The sequence below is a fragment of the Jaculus jaculus genome, chromosome 5, assembly GCF_020740685.1.
Source record: "Jaculus jaculus isolate mJacJac1 chromosome 5, mJacJac1.mat.Y.cur, whole genome shotgun sequence".
NCBI lineage: Eukaryota > Metazoa > Chordata > Mammalia > Rodentia > Dipodidae > Jaculus > Jaculus jaculus.
In genome coordinates, this window is record NC_059106.1 from 26,270,768 (window position 1) to 26,282,515 (window position 11,748).

Sequence of the window (11,748 nt, forward strand, 5' to 3'; positions counted from 1 at the left end):
TGGAGTATGTAACCATTTCTAGCCTTTTGGGCTTTTTTTGTCTTAAAATTCCATATATACTATAAATTAAAAGGATTTAAACTAATTTACTGTTTTAATTTATGTGGATATTCATTTAACTTAAAAAATTGATTTTAATGCAACACTTTTTGAAGTGTATCTAAAGGTATAATGCAAAAAAATATATACTGATAAACCAAGATGATAGAGTCTTTGTTAGAAGAGTCATGTGACAAAGCCAAAGAAATTTGCCAATTTCAAAAGAAATGGGAATATAAATTTATATCATAATGGAAAAGAACTAAGATCACCTGCTTATTTGTTCAGTCTCTAATACCTCTTTGTGGTGTTATAAGTTTTAAATAAAACCTATATTGTGGTCTTCAGAATATAAAATGATATGTTAAAAATTATATCAACATACAAATCACATACAAACAATTGCATGAAATCAATAATTATCATGAATAGAGACTAAAATAACACATTAAGAATTACATTAAAATTAAATTAGAATGCATTTAATAAAAACAAGGTCAAAAATTTTGCAATTCTTGGAGCTTTCCTAAATGAAAGCAATGGATTAGAATTTAAGGTACTTGTGTCGACTCAAAATAACATCCTTCCCTGTTTTAAGTGCTAATGGAGAGAGAGAGAGAAAGAGAGAGAGAGAAAGAGCCCTTTATAAATAAAAAATTTTTAATATAGAAGTCAGAAAAATATGTTCTTTAGGTTAATAAGGTAAATTCAGATCACCATGTTAACCTATACAATATTATTTCTTTTTTCCTTTTCTCTAGGGAGGATAAGAACTGTGAGGACTGTTCCCTCTAGTATGCTTTATTGTAAAAAAGACCATAAGGATATTTTCCTCTGACATAGAATTTTGTTTTGCTGGGAGATTACTAGATAAGAGAGCACAAGGATAGAATGTTAAAGGAGAAAGAGCAGAGGTCATAGAATGGTAGATGAGAGTGGGGGTTTGATAAAAGTTAAATTCTACAAAATTTAGCTTTGTCTGTAACTCCAAAACTTTCTTATTACTTTCCTATGCTTAAATATCTTTCAGTTTTAATACAATTTCCAGCACTCTTATGCATTGCTTGTAAATTATCAACTTCTTCATTCCTTTAAATTCCACTAAAAGTAGGCTTTACATTGCTTGTCTTTAGTTCTATCACTTAACATGTCTAGTTTAGCATGCAGAACAACACACAAAACCTAATTTGGGGATCTCAAATTTTACCTCTATTTTATGCTTGTAAGTTCAATTAACATAATTATAAAATAAGTAGAGGTTTTTGATGGTGTCCTATTTCCAAATACTTCTGTTTTTTTAATTTTTGCTTCCAGTTTAGATGAGACTCATTTTTTTTTTTTTTTTTTTTTGGAAATCACAACATTCCATGTTAGATGGTGGGATTTGTTTTGTGTCTTTGTATGTGCATGTGTGTACATGCATGTTAGTGTGTGTATATGTGAGTCACATGGAGGCCAGAGGTAAATATCATGTGTAATCTATCATTGCTCTCTCCACCTTATTTTGTATGTATGTGTGTGCACGCAAATAAGTCACTAAGCATGTGTGGATGTTGACGGACAACCTCCAGATACTGTTCCTTTTATTGCACCTTAAGACAGGGTTTCTCTTATTGATTTGCAGCTGGCAAGGCCTTGTGAGCTTTCATATTCTCTTGACTCCGCCTCCCATTTCCATAGGTGCGTTGGATAATAGGTTCATGCACCACTTATTTTTCCCATGCTTTTTGTGGGTGCTTGGCATCCAAACTCTGCTAGGAAAGCTATTCATATTCCCATCCTCATCTTTTTATTTTTTAAAACGGGTTCTCTCCTCAACCTGGGACTCACCAATTCAGCTAGACTAGCTAGGCAGTGAACCCAGACATTCTCCTGTTTTTGTTTTCTCCCCGGTGCTGAGATTATAGGCATGTGATGCTGTCCTCAACCTTGACGTGGGTGGTAGGGGTCTAAGCCTAGGCTAGAGTGGCTAGAGTGAGACTCTGCCTCAAAAAACAAGGAAAACCAAACCAACCAAACAACAACAACAACAACAAAAAACCATACAAGGGGCTGGAGAGCTGGCTTAGCGGTTAAGCAGTTGCCTGTGAAGCCTAAGGACCCCGGTTCGAGGCTTGATTCCCCAGGACCCATGTTAGCCAGATGCATAAGGTGGCGCACGCATCTGGAGTTCGTTTGCAGTGGCTGGAGGCCCTGGCGTGCCCATTCTCTCCCTGTCTCTCCCTGTCTGTCTCTGTCTCTCTCTCTTTCTCTCTCTGTCTGTCGCTCTCAAATAAAAAAAAAAACCAAAACATACAAATGAGCTGTTGCAACCTGTAGAAAAGATCATCTTTTTTAGATGTCAGTGGTCATCAAGATGGAGGTACAGGTAGGGGCTTTGAGGATCAAAGCAGGGAAGCTGAGATCAAAAAAAGCACAAGTCATAAAGACTGATAACACTTATAGCTCTGCTTTCACCTCCAGTGATCTGTGGCATGTTTGAAGCAGTGGACATGCTGTTCCTCTATTATATTTGTGAGTTCGTGCTGCCTCTGCTGTTTTAGACTTAGCACGTAGAGCTAAACATATAAAAAGGAAAATGCCTTTTTCAACAATTTGAGCCAAAAATAAAAGGTCTGAAAATTACGTAAAAGCATGTCCTTTGTCAGGCTTGTAAAGCCAATCATTCCCTGCAAGTTAAGAGAAAGAGGAAAACCTAGCTTGACATTTTTAGTTTCTGCGTTGGTGGCTGGTTCCACTTCTACAGTGATCCTTTGATCTCTAAAAATCTTTCCGGGAAGGCATGGCCCCTCTGGTATGTGTGGGCTATCACACTTGCAAATTTCTTAGGAAAGCTTTGTGTTATCTGAAGAGCAGTGACATGAGGGGAAGGTCTAGACTAAAATGTCTTCTGCAGACAGTTTAGGCAGAAAAGGGATGTTTGGAAGATATAGATTTGGGTCTCCATGAAGAGCCTTGGAATGTTTGGCTGTGAAGTTTAGAATTTATGGAATAGGATACAGTACAGGGTTGTGAATAAAAACAAAAAGTGACAGCTTGGTACAATCAGATGCAAACCTAGAGAATGATGTTTGGATAGGAAGAGGAGTTGCTGAAAACAACAATTAATTTAGAAACACTATTATAGGAACATTACAGAAATTGTCACTTAATCTCCTTTGAAGTTGTCCTTTGCTTTAACCAATAGTTGTCCTGACTGTTCCATTTTGATCCCTTGGCCTGTTATTTCTCTTGAGTTTTCCCTCAATATCTCAGATTTCAAGACTGGAGAGTCCTTCAGGCTGACATGTTATGAAGAGAACTCAGACTGCCTCCCAAGTGAGAGAGAGCATCTTTCAGTAGTACAGAATTGCTGCCCTCAAGCAACAATGATTCCGATGAGTTCGAAGCAGCTCAACCTTGTGGAAAAGAACTTGGGAAATAATCAACCAGACCAGAGTTAGGCCATAATAACTTGATTTTTCATATTTCTTGCCTCCTTCCCTATATAATCCTGAAGCTCTTATCCATATCTTGACAGCAGGGGTATAAGATGTAGCCTTTCTGTTCCTAGAGCCACACTGATGAAATTCCTTCCCTCACTACTACTCTTCTCTGCAACAGACTCTTAAGGAAATAGGTGGTTAAATTTTGTTTGTTGCCTCACTAATAGATGGTTGATAGAATATATAAATTAATTATTCAATCATTGAGTTACTTATTCATATTGGATGCTTTGATGAGACATAAAGATGCATCAGAAACCTTTTGCCTTCTGGCTTCATCTGTAACTTTCATGTAAGATTCATTCAGGTATGATCTGCGGAAGAAAGCCTTCATAAATTCAGGAGCTGTGAGAATGGTGCCTAGGGCCAGGCCCGGACATTCGTGTAGGTTTCTGTGGTCAAATGTTCTTCACACTGTTATAATGGCATGTTTATACACATGTCAGTGTTTTAAGGTATGAGGCCCCTAAAGGCAAGGATTATATGACTCATTCATCTTGGTACCTCTGAGAGGGGACTCAGCAGTACCAGAAGAATGATGGCTTCTAGTATGGGATGAAGCATATTGTTGCTAGGAAGTGCTGTTAACGATTTTGGTTACAATAAAATGTCATCACTTGTATAAGGGCTGAACAAACCTTGGAAAGAAGGGTTCTTTGGGAAGAATTTGACTCCATTAAACAGCCTCTTGCACTGAAAAGATAGTTGGTGTCTAGTGGAGATATGAAGAGCTGAAAGGCACAGTAAAGACGCACTGCACAGAAGTGGAGAAGGAAGCATAAGTATAAGTCTAAAGCAGAGGAAAGGATATAAATGAAGAGATAAAGGAGCAACACTGAAAACTGAAAGGATTTAAGAAATGTTTTGTGATGCTTAAATTTGATTGTCAACTTGACGGATTAAGAAACAACCTGTGGGATGAGTGATTTCAGAAGTGATTAACTGGAGTAAGGCATGCCATGGAAATGGGTGATGCCATCCATGGGATACACTGAATGAAAAGGAGAAAAGGAGGAAATGAGTTTGGCAAGACACTCATTTCTCTCTGTTCCCTAAATATTGACACAATGGGGGCATCCATCTCATGTTTCTATGGCCATGCCTTTCCCCGAATCATGAACCAAATCAGTCTCCTTCCATTTTTTTGTTTCTGGCCAGGTATTTGGTCATAGTGATGAGAAGAGTCATTAATGTATGTATGCAGTTGAATATAGGAAACATTGGACTGTACAGTTCAGTGTGGAGACAGAATAATCTGAAGGTTCTAGAGGCTAATATTTTCTTCATTTTTGAATATTTTCACTTATTTATTCGATACAGAGAGAGTGCGAATAAGGGGGGCTAGAAATTTATGGGCACACCAGGTCTTCTTGAAAATGAACTCCAAAGACATGTACCAATTAGTACATATGGCTTCATGTGGGTATTGGAGATTCAAACCCTGTCCAGCAGGCTTTGTAAGCAAGAACCTTTAACTGCTGAGCAATCCTGCCAGTCGCTATCTGTTGTTTTTTAATGAGAACTTTAACACAAGGATGTACTATAATTTAATTGCATTCTCATTCCATTATCCTCTTCTGTCCCCTTTCTCACAGTCCCAATCCACTGAAGACTCTCCTCTTTCTAGGTAGTCCTCCCTGTATTTTGTTATCATTCCATTTGTACTCTTCAATCCTCTGTATCAAACAGTTTAAGAACTCAGAACTGTGTGTGTCTTGAGGGGTTGTTGGTATGCACTGTGGGGTCACAAGTTGGTTCATGTCAGGAGGACAATGCCCCAAGTACTTCTTCCCACTATGTGGCTATTATATTTGTTATATCCTAGTTGATAATTTTTATGTAGTATCAATCTTCTAGCACAGGATATACCTATTGTTTACAATGATATAAGACAGGGTAATGCATCAACTCTACCAGTAAATAAAGAAACTAAAGTTTTGGACATTATTTTTTTATTGAGTGGTTCTGGATGATGATAGATGCCTTTCATTTATTCATTCACTAATACAACATTGTTGAATGTTTTAGGGGTTATCAGAGTTTGAGACAATGAGTTAATACATAGTAAATATTTGTTAACCATTAAGTATGCTGTAAAAATGAAAACTGATGGCAGGGGAGATAGTTCAGTCAGTAGAGTGGTTGCCTCAGAAGCGTAATGACCTAAATTCATTTTTTTTAAAGTCATTCAAACATGCAGGGCATAGTGGCACATGCTATGAATTCCATCACTAGGAGATTGGAGAAAGAAATATCCTTTGGGCTAGCTGGCTGTAGTAGTTTGAATGGTGACAGTGTAAATGTATGGCCCCATAGACTCAAGAGGTTTATTAAAATATAAGCTTATAACTTCAGTCTCCAGCTGGCTTGTTAGAGGAGGTGTCACTGAACCTAGGGCTTAGCCCTAAGGTATTTGGGGTAGATCTTGATTCTAGACAAAAAGGCATGAAGAAAACAGTTTGTGTCCTGACTACTGTTGTGATGCTGGCTGCCAGTGGTTAGTAGTTTCTCTCTGTTTGGATCTATGAAGGGGAGCCAGCTTCTTCTGCCTCTGATGGTGTTCCCGAACTTTCTAAGCCAGAAATAAAACACTTTTCCCCATTGACTGTATCTGGTTGGATGTTAATCCAAGCAACAAGAACTGACTACAACACTGGCTAACCAATCTAGCTCACATTGTCTTACAGTGAGGGATACTGTCTCAAAAAAAGGTGGACAATGTTCCTGAGAACCAACGCTCAAGGTTGTTCTTTGGTCTCCATATGAATGTGCATATACTTATACATGCAACTTCATACACACAAACCTACACACATACACACACACACGCACACAAACACAGGCAAAAATGTAAGAGCTACTATGTAACTTTAATTATAAAAATATACAAATATTTAGAGGAACAGAGACTACTTGAAAGAACACCATTGGAAAGGCTTCAGCTGATCTTAACTTGAAGATAAATATAATCCCAGCAAAGAGGATGGGACATTGGAGAAAGCAGAGACAGACACTTATGACAGCATCAAAAATCATGTCTGTGGAGGTGGAGGGATCTCTGATTGACAGAGCCATAGGTAAAATTGCTGTGAGATGCTCTCACTTTGTGTTGAGTAGAAGTAGGTGTCATTCCAAGCTGTTGAATGGATGTAAGTATATGGTAATTTCCTGCTGGGGAGTCCATATATATTTGTGAAAACATCCTTAAACAATTTACTCCTATCTTGGCGTTCATCAGCTTTGTTTCACACTGAGCATCTATTTTATTCCTAAAGATCATAATAACAAGCAACTAATAACTGGAAAATTGCTGGGCCTGAGCCCACAGACTAACCTGTGGTTGAAGGATGTTACTTTGTGTAATTTGCTTTGAGTCTTGTTTTCTCTATATACTAAAAGCAATGCCAACTTCAATATTTTCTCAAATTCCTTTAGCACAAACCATTCCTTTTATTCACATTGGACTGAAGAGTGTTTCACTTGGTCAAGTCAGTACACAGAATACTTTTTTTCTGGAATGCTTCCAATGACTACATCATGGGTGGCTTAAAATCTGAACTAGTAACCACCCGGGAGCTGAGGGTCTTGCATCTTCTAAAATGCCGGATTACCTTGGTGCGGATCAGTGGAAAACCAAACAAGAAGAGAAGGACAACAAGCCCATCTGAGCTCTGGATGAGGGGGATATTGCCTTGCTGAAAACTTTCTGCCAGAGTATTTACTCGAGGCAGATCAAGCAGGTTGAGGATGACATTCAGCAGCTTCTCAAAAAGATTAATGAGCTCACTGGTATAAAGGAGTCTGACACTGGCCTGGCACCACCAGCCCTCTGGGATTTGGTGGCTGATAAACACTCTTCAGAGTGAACAGCCTCTACAGGTTGTGAGGTGTACAAAGATAATCAATGCCGATTCAGAGGACCCAACATACATTATCAATGTGAAGCAGTTTGTCAAGTTTATGGTGGACCTCAGTGATCAGGTGGCACCTACTGACATTGAAGAAGGGATGAGTTGGTGTGGACAGAAACAAGTATCAAATTCACATTCTACTACTTCCTAAGATTGACCCGACAGTTACCATGATGCAGGTGGAAGAAAAGCCTTAAGTCACATACAGTGATGTTGGTGGCTACAAGGAGCAGATTGAGAAACTGCGAGAAGTCGTTGAAACCCCAGTGCTTCATCCAGAGAGGTTTGTTAACCTGGGGATCAACCTCCGAAGGGCATGCTGCTGTTTGGTCCCCCAGGCACAGGCAAGACGCTCTGTGCCAGAGCCGTTGCTAGCAGGACTGGCGCTTGCTTCATTCGAGTTATTGGATTTGAACTTGTACAGAAATACGTTGGTAAGGGGGCTCGAATGGAACGTGAACTTTTTGAAATGACCAGAACAAAAAAAGCCTGCCTTATCTTCTTTGATGAAGTTGACGCTATTGGAGGAGCTTGGTTTGATGATGGTGCGGGAGGTGACAACGAAGTACAGAGAAGGACGTTGGAACTGATCAATCAGCTGGATGGCTTTGATCCCCGTGGCAACATCAAGGTGCTGATGGCCACAAACAGACCTGACACTTTGGATCCAGCGCTCATGAGGCCGGGGAGACTGGACAGAAAGATTGAATTTAGTTTACCTGATTTAGAGGGTCGGACTTACATCTTTAAGATTCATGCTCGTTCAATGAGTGTTGAAAGAGATATTAGATTTGAATTGTTAGCACGACTGTGTTCAAATAGCACTGGAGCAGAGATTAGAAGTGTGTGCACAGAAGCTGGGATGTTCCCCATCCGAGCACGGCGGAAGATTGCTACTGAGAAGGACTTCCTAGAAGCTATAAATAAGGTCATTAAGTCTTACGCCAAATTCAGCGCTACTCCCCGTTAGATGACCTACAACTGATCCCCAAAAGCTTTCACATGAAGACATTTCCTTTAGTTGAAATCCTAAGCTTACATAGAGTCCTCCCCCTGCCCCCAAATAAATGTTTTCAAAAATTGTGTAATTTCTTTGAGATCTCTTTTCAATGTCTAGGAATATCATTAGTCAGAAAAGCTAAAAAAAATAAAATAAAAAATAAAAAATAAAAAAATAAAATCTGAACTAAACAATGAGTATAACAAACCAGTAATCAAAGCATCTCTAAATTCTGTAGACTGAGTAATAAAATAGTATCAGACTGTCCATGGCAGAAATAGGTGGAGTTTCTCTCCTTAGGTAAATTAAATCATCCCAAGTCATCAGACTTTAATTTCCCATCTTAAAGTGAGAAAACAGAGTAGCAATCATCTTAAAATATAATTACAGGCTACAGTAAATTCGCTGTGTGTGTGTGTGTGTGTGTGTGTGTGTGTGTGTGTGTTAAATTACACTTTTCAGGATAAATGGCTTTGGGAAATTGTTTCTGCAGAATGCGTTTTCCTACTACTGAAATTTTCCCTTAAATGTATTCAAATTTAGGTGGAAAAGATAAATGAAAGTGCATTTCCCAATGCTAAAGTAACAGGCAGCCAGAAGGAAAAAGAGATCTCAACCATTACGTTCACACAGCGGGTCTGATGGGCAAGAGTAGCATTCCTGGTTGGGCCACTATTGCTACTTAACTGACAAGCCAATTCTTTTTGACTCTTTGAAAGAAGAAGATATAGGAATTTGGGGGTTCTTTGCCAATGCAACAACAATTTTTGGGTGTCCTCTGATTCTTGTCTTATGAATTTAATGAATGAAACCCCCACATCAGAGGGTAAAGTTCAGAAAGTTTTTTATCATGGCTTAAAGATTTAGAAAGGAGAACTTTTAAGAGAAAGGGAGCTTCTAAGAGAAGGGAAACCTACAGGAAGGAAGAAGGTCACAGGAGAAGAAAGAAAAGCAGAGCTCTTGCCCAGGGAGACAAGAGAGGGTTTGAGAACCCCACCACAAGACTCAGGTTGAGAAGTTTTATGTGAACCCCATGGATGGGTCTAGCCAGTTAGTCCTGACATCAGATGTCTAAGGTCAGGATTTCTAGAAAAAGACAATCTTCCCCAGAATATTTAACTATCTGGGAAGGGCCTCCACAGACCAGCATGGAAAGAATCCTAAAGGGCAGAGGTAAGGAAGGGCCAGAACCATCTAACATTTCTGATCTCTAGTAAAGTAGAATGGCCTAGATTTTACCCCTAGAGGCCTATGCTGGTATGATTCAGGTGACCCCCCTAAACTTAGGTTTTCTGAATGCTAGGTTCATAGCTGTTGGAGATTTGGGACTTAATGCTTCCTGGGGGCAGCATATTGTTGGGGGCAAGCCTATGGGTATTATAGCCAGTTTCCCTTTGCCAGTGTTTGACACACTCTCCTGTTGCTGTTGTCCACCTGATGTTGGCCAGGAGGTGATGTCCACTGTCTGCTCATGCCATTGTTTCCCTCTGCCATTGTAGAGCTTTCCCTCAAGTCTGTAAGCCAAAATAAACTGCTTTTCCCATAGCTGCTCTTGTTTGGGTGATTTCTACCAGCAATGCAAACTTGACTGCTACAGTAAAGTGGTACCAGAGGAGTGAAATTGCTGCTAGACACCTGACTGTGTGGCTTTGTCCTCTTGGAGCTTATTTTTAAGAGGAATGTGGAAGGATTTGAAACCTTGGCCTAAGAGATGCTTTGCAGTGCTGTTAAGTACAGCTTGATGGACTATTCTGATCACAGATGAAAGACCTGAAAGTAATAAGAACTATGGACTGTGAGGTTTGGCTTATGAGGGTGTGAAAGAGCTTTGCTTGGACTGGGATAGAAGTAGTTTATGCAAGAGGCTTGTTGTTATGCATGTATACTGAGAACTTATGCAGCGTTGTGGGATATGGTACAGAAAAAAAAATGAAATTTTGGGGTGAAATTGCTGCCCATTCAGCTGCAATTGAGAGATTACAAGCATCTGCATTAGGCAAGCTGACTTGCACTGGGGCAACAAGAAGAATGAAGTCTTTTGAAGGGGCCTGAGTTCTCAAGGAGTGTCCTGTTCCTCAAAGTCTGCTCTATTCCCCCCCTCCCCGGAATAACAAATTGGCACCCCACCTGGTATTATGGAGAATAAAAACTTTAGAAAAGAGGGTCAGTGAATTTGTATAACGACCTTGTGTTTTGGAAACAGCCATGGGCAGTGTGAAGCAGGTTTGCTGAATGTCTGCATGGGGACCCTCTGAAGCTATGAGGATGGAGCGTGGGTTGCAGTGGACGACTTGTGGAAATGCCAGTGCCATGAGATAGCTGCTAAGGAGAGCTACTGGTCCGGATGATGTTTTCCAGTACTGTGAGTAGCCTAGATGGAGGGGCAGCATTGGAAATCCAGAGACTTGTTTCTGGTTAGAATTATTGGACTTGGAGACTTGTCACTGACTAGAGTTGTTGGACTTCCAGCTACAAAGTCTGATGTTGTCCCTGGTTGTTCTAAATCTTCTATTGATTGAATATTTCTTTGCTATGCCCAATGCCATCTTTTGCAATGTGAGAGTTTATTCTGTGCCATTATGGGTTTGGGGGGGTTACTTTTTGGTATTATGGCAGATTGTGGTGGTTTGATTCAGGTGTCCCTCATAAACTTAGGTGTGCTGAATGCTAGGTTCCCAGTTGACGGAGATTTGGGAATTAATACCTCCTGGAGGCAATGTATTGTTGGGGGGGGGTGGGCTTAAGGCTATTATAACCAGTTTACCCTTTCAGTGTTTGGCATACTCTCCTGTTGCTATTTTCTATCTGATGTCGGCCAGCGGTTGAAGTCCACCCTCTGCTCATGCCATCATTATCCCCTGCCATCATGGAGCTTCACCTCGATCCTGTCAGCCAAAATAAAACTCTTTTTTTGTTTTACCACAAACTGCTTTTGGTCAGGTAATTTCTGCCAGCCATATGAACCTGACAGTAACAAGGACCAAAGGCAGTTTGTACATTTAGCCTAGCATAAAGTTCTTAACTTTGGTGTCCATCACCCTGAAACTGACTCAACAATTATGGGTGGCTGGGAAGATGACTCAGTTAGTAAAATTCTTTCCACAGATGTGAGAGGACCACAGTTTCGATCCCCAACACTCATATAATAGCCAGGTGTGTCTGTGTGTGCCCACAATCCCAGCAATGGGAAGATAGAGACAGGAGGATCTACCTGAATTAGTAGTTCCAGGTTTAGCAAGACTCTGCCTCAAAACACAAGGTGGAGGTCTGGAGGATGGCCAGTGACTAAGGTGCTTGCCTGCAAAGCCTAATG

General features: G+C 40.1%; 1 pseudogene; it reads left to right on the forward strand.

Moving 5' to 3' along the window:
• The first annotated feature begins 7,105 nt into the window (after positions 1–7,105).
• On the forward strand, positions 7,106–8,420 carry LOC101603003 (annotated as a pseudogene).
• Positions 8,421–11,748: the final 3,328 nt, after the last annotated feature.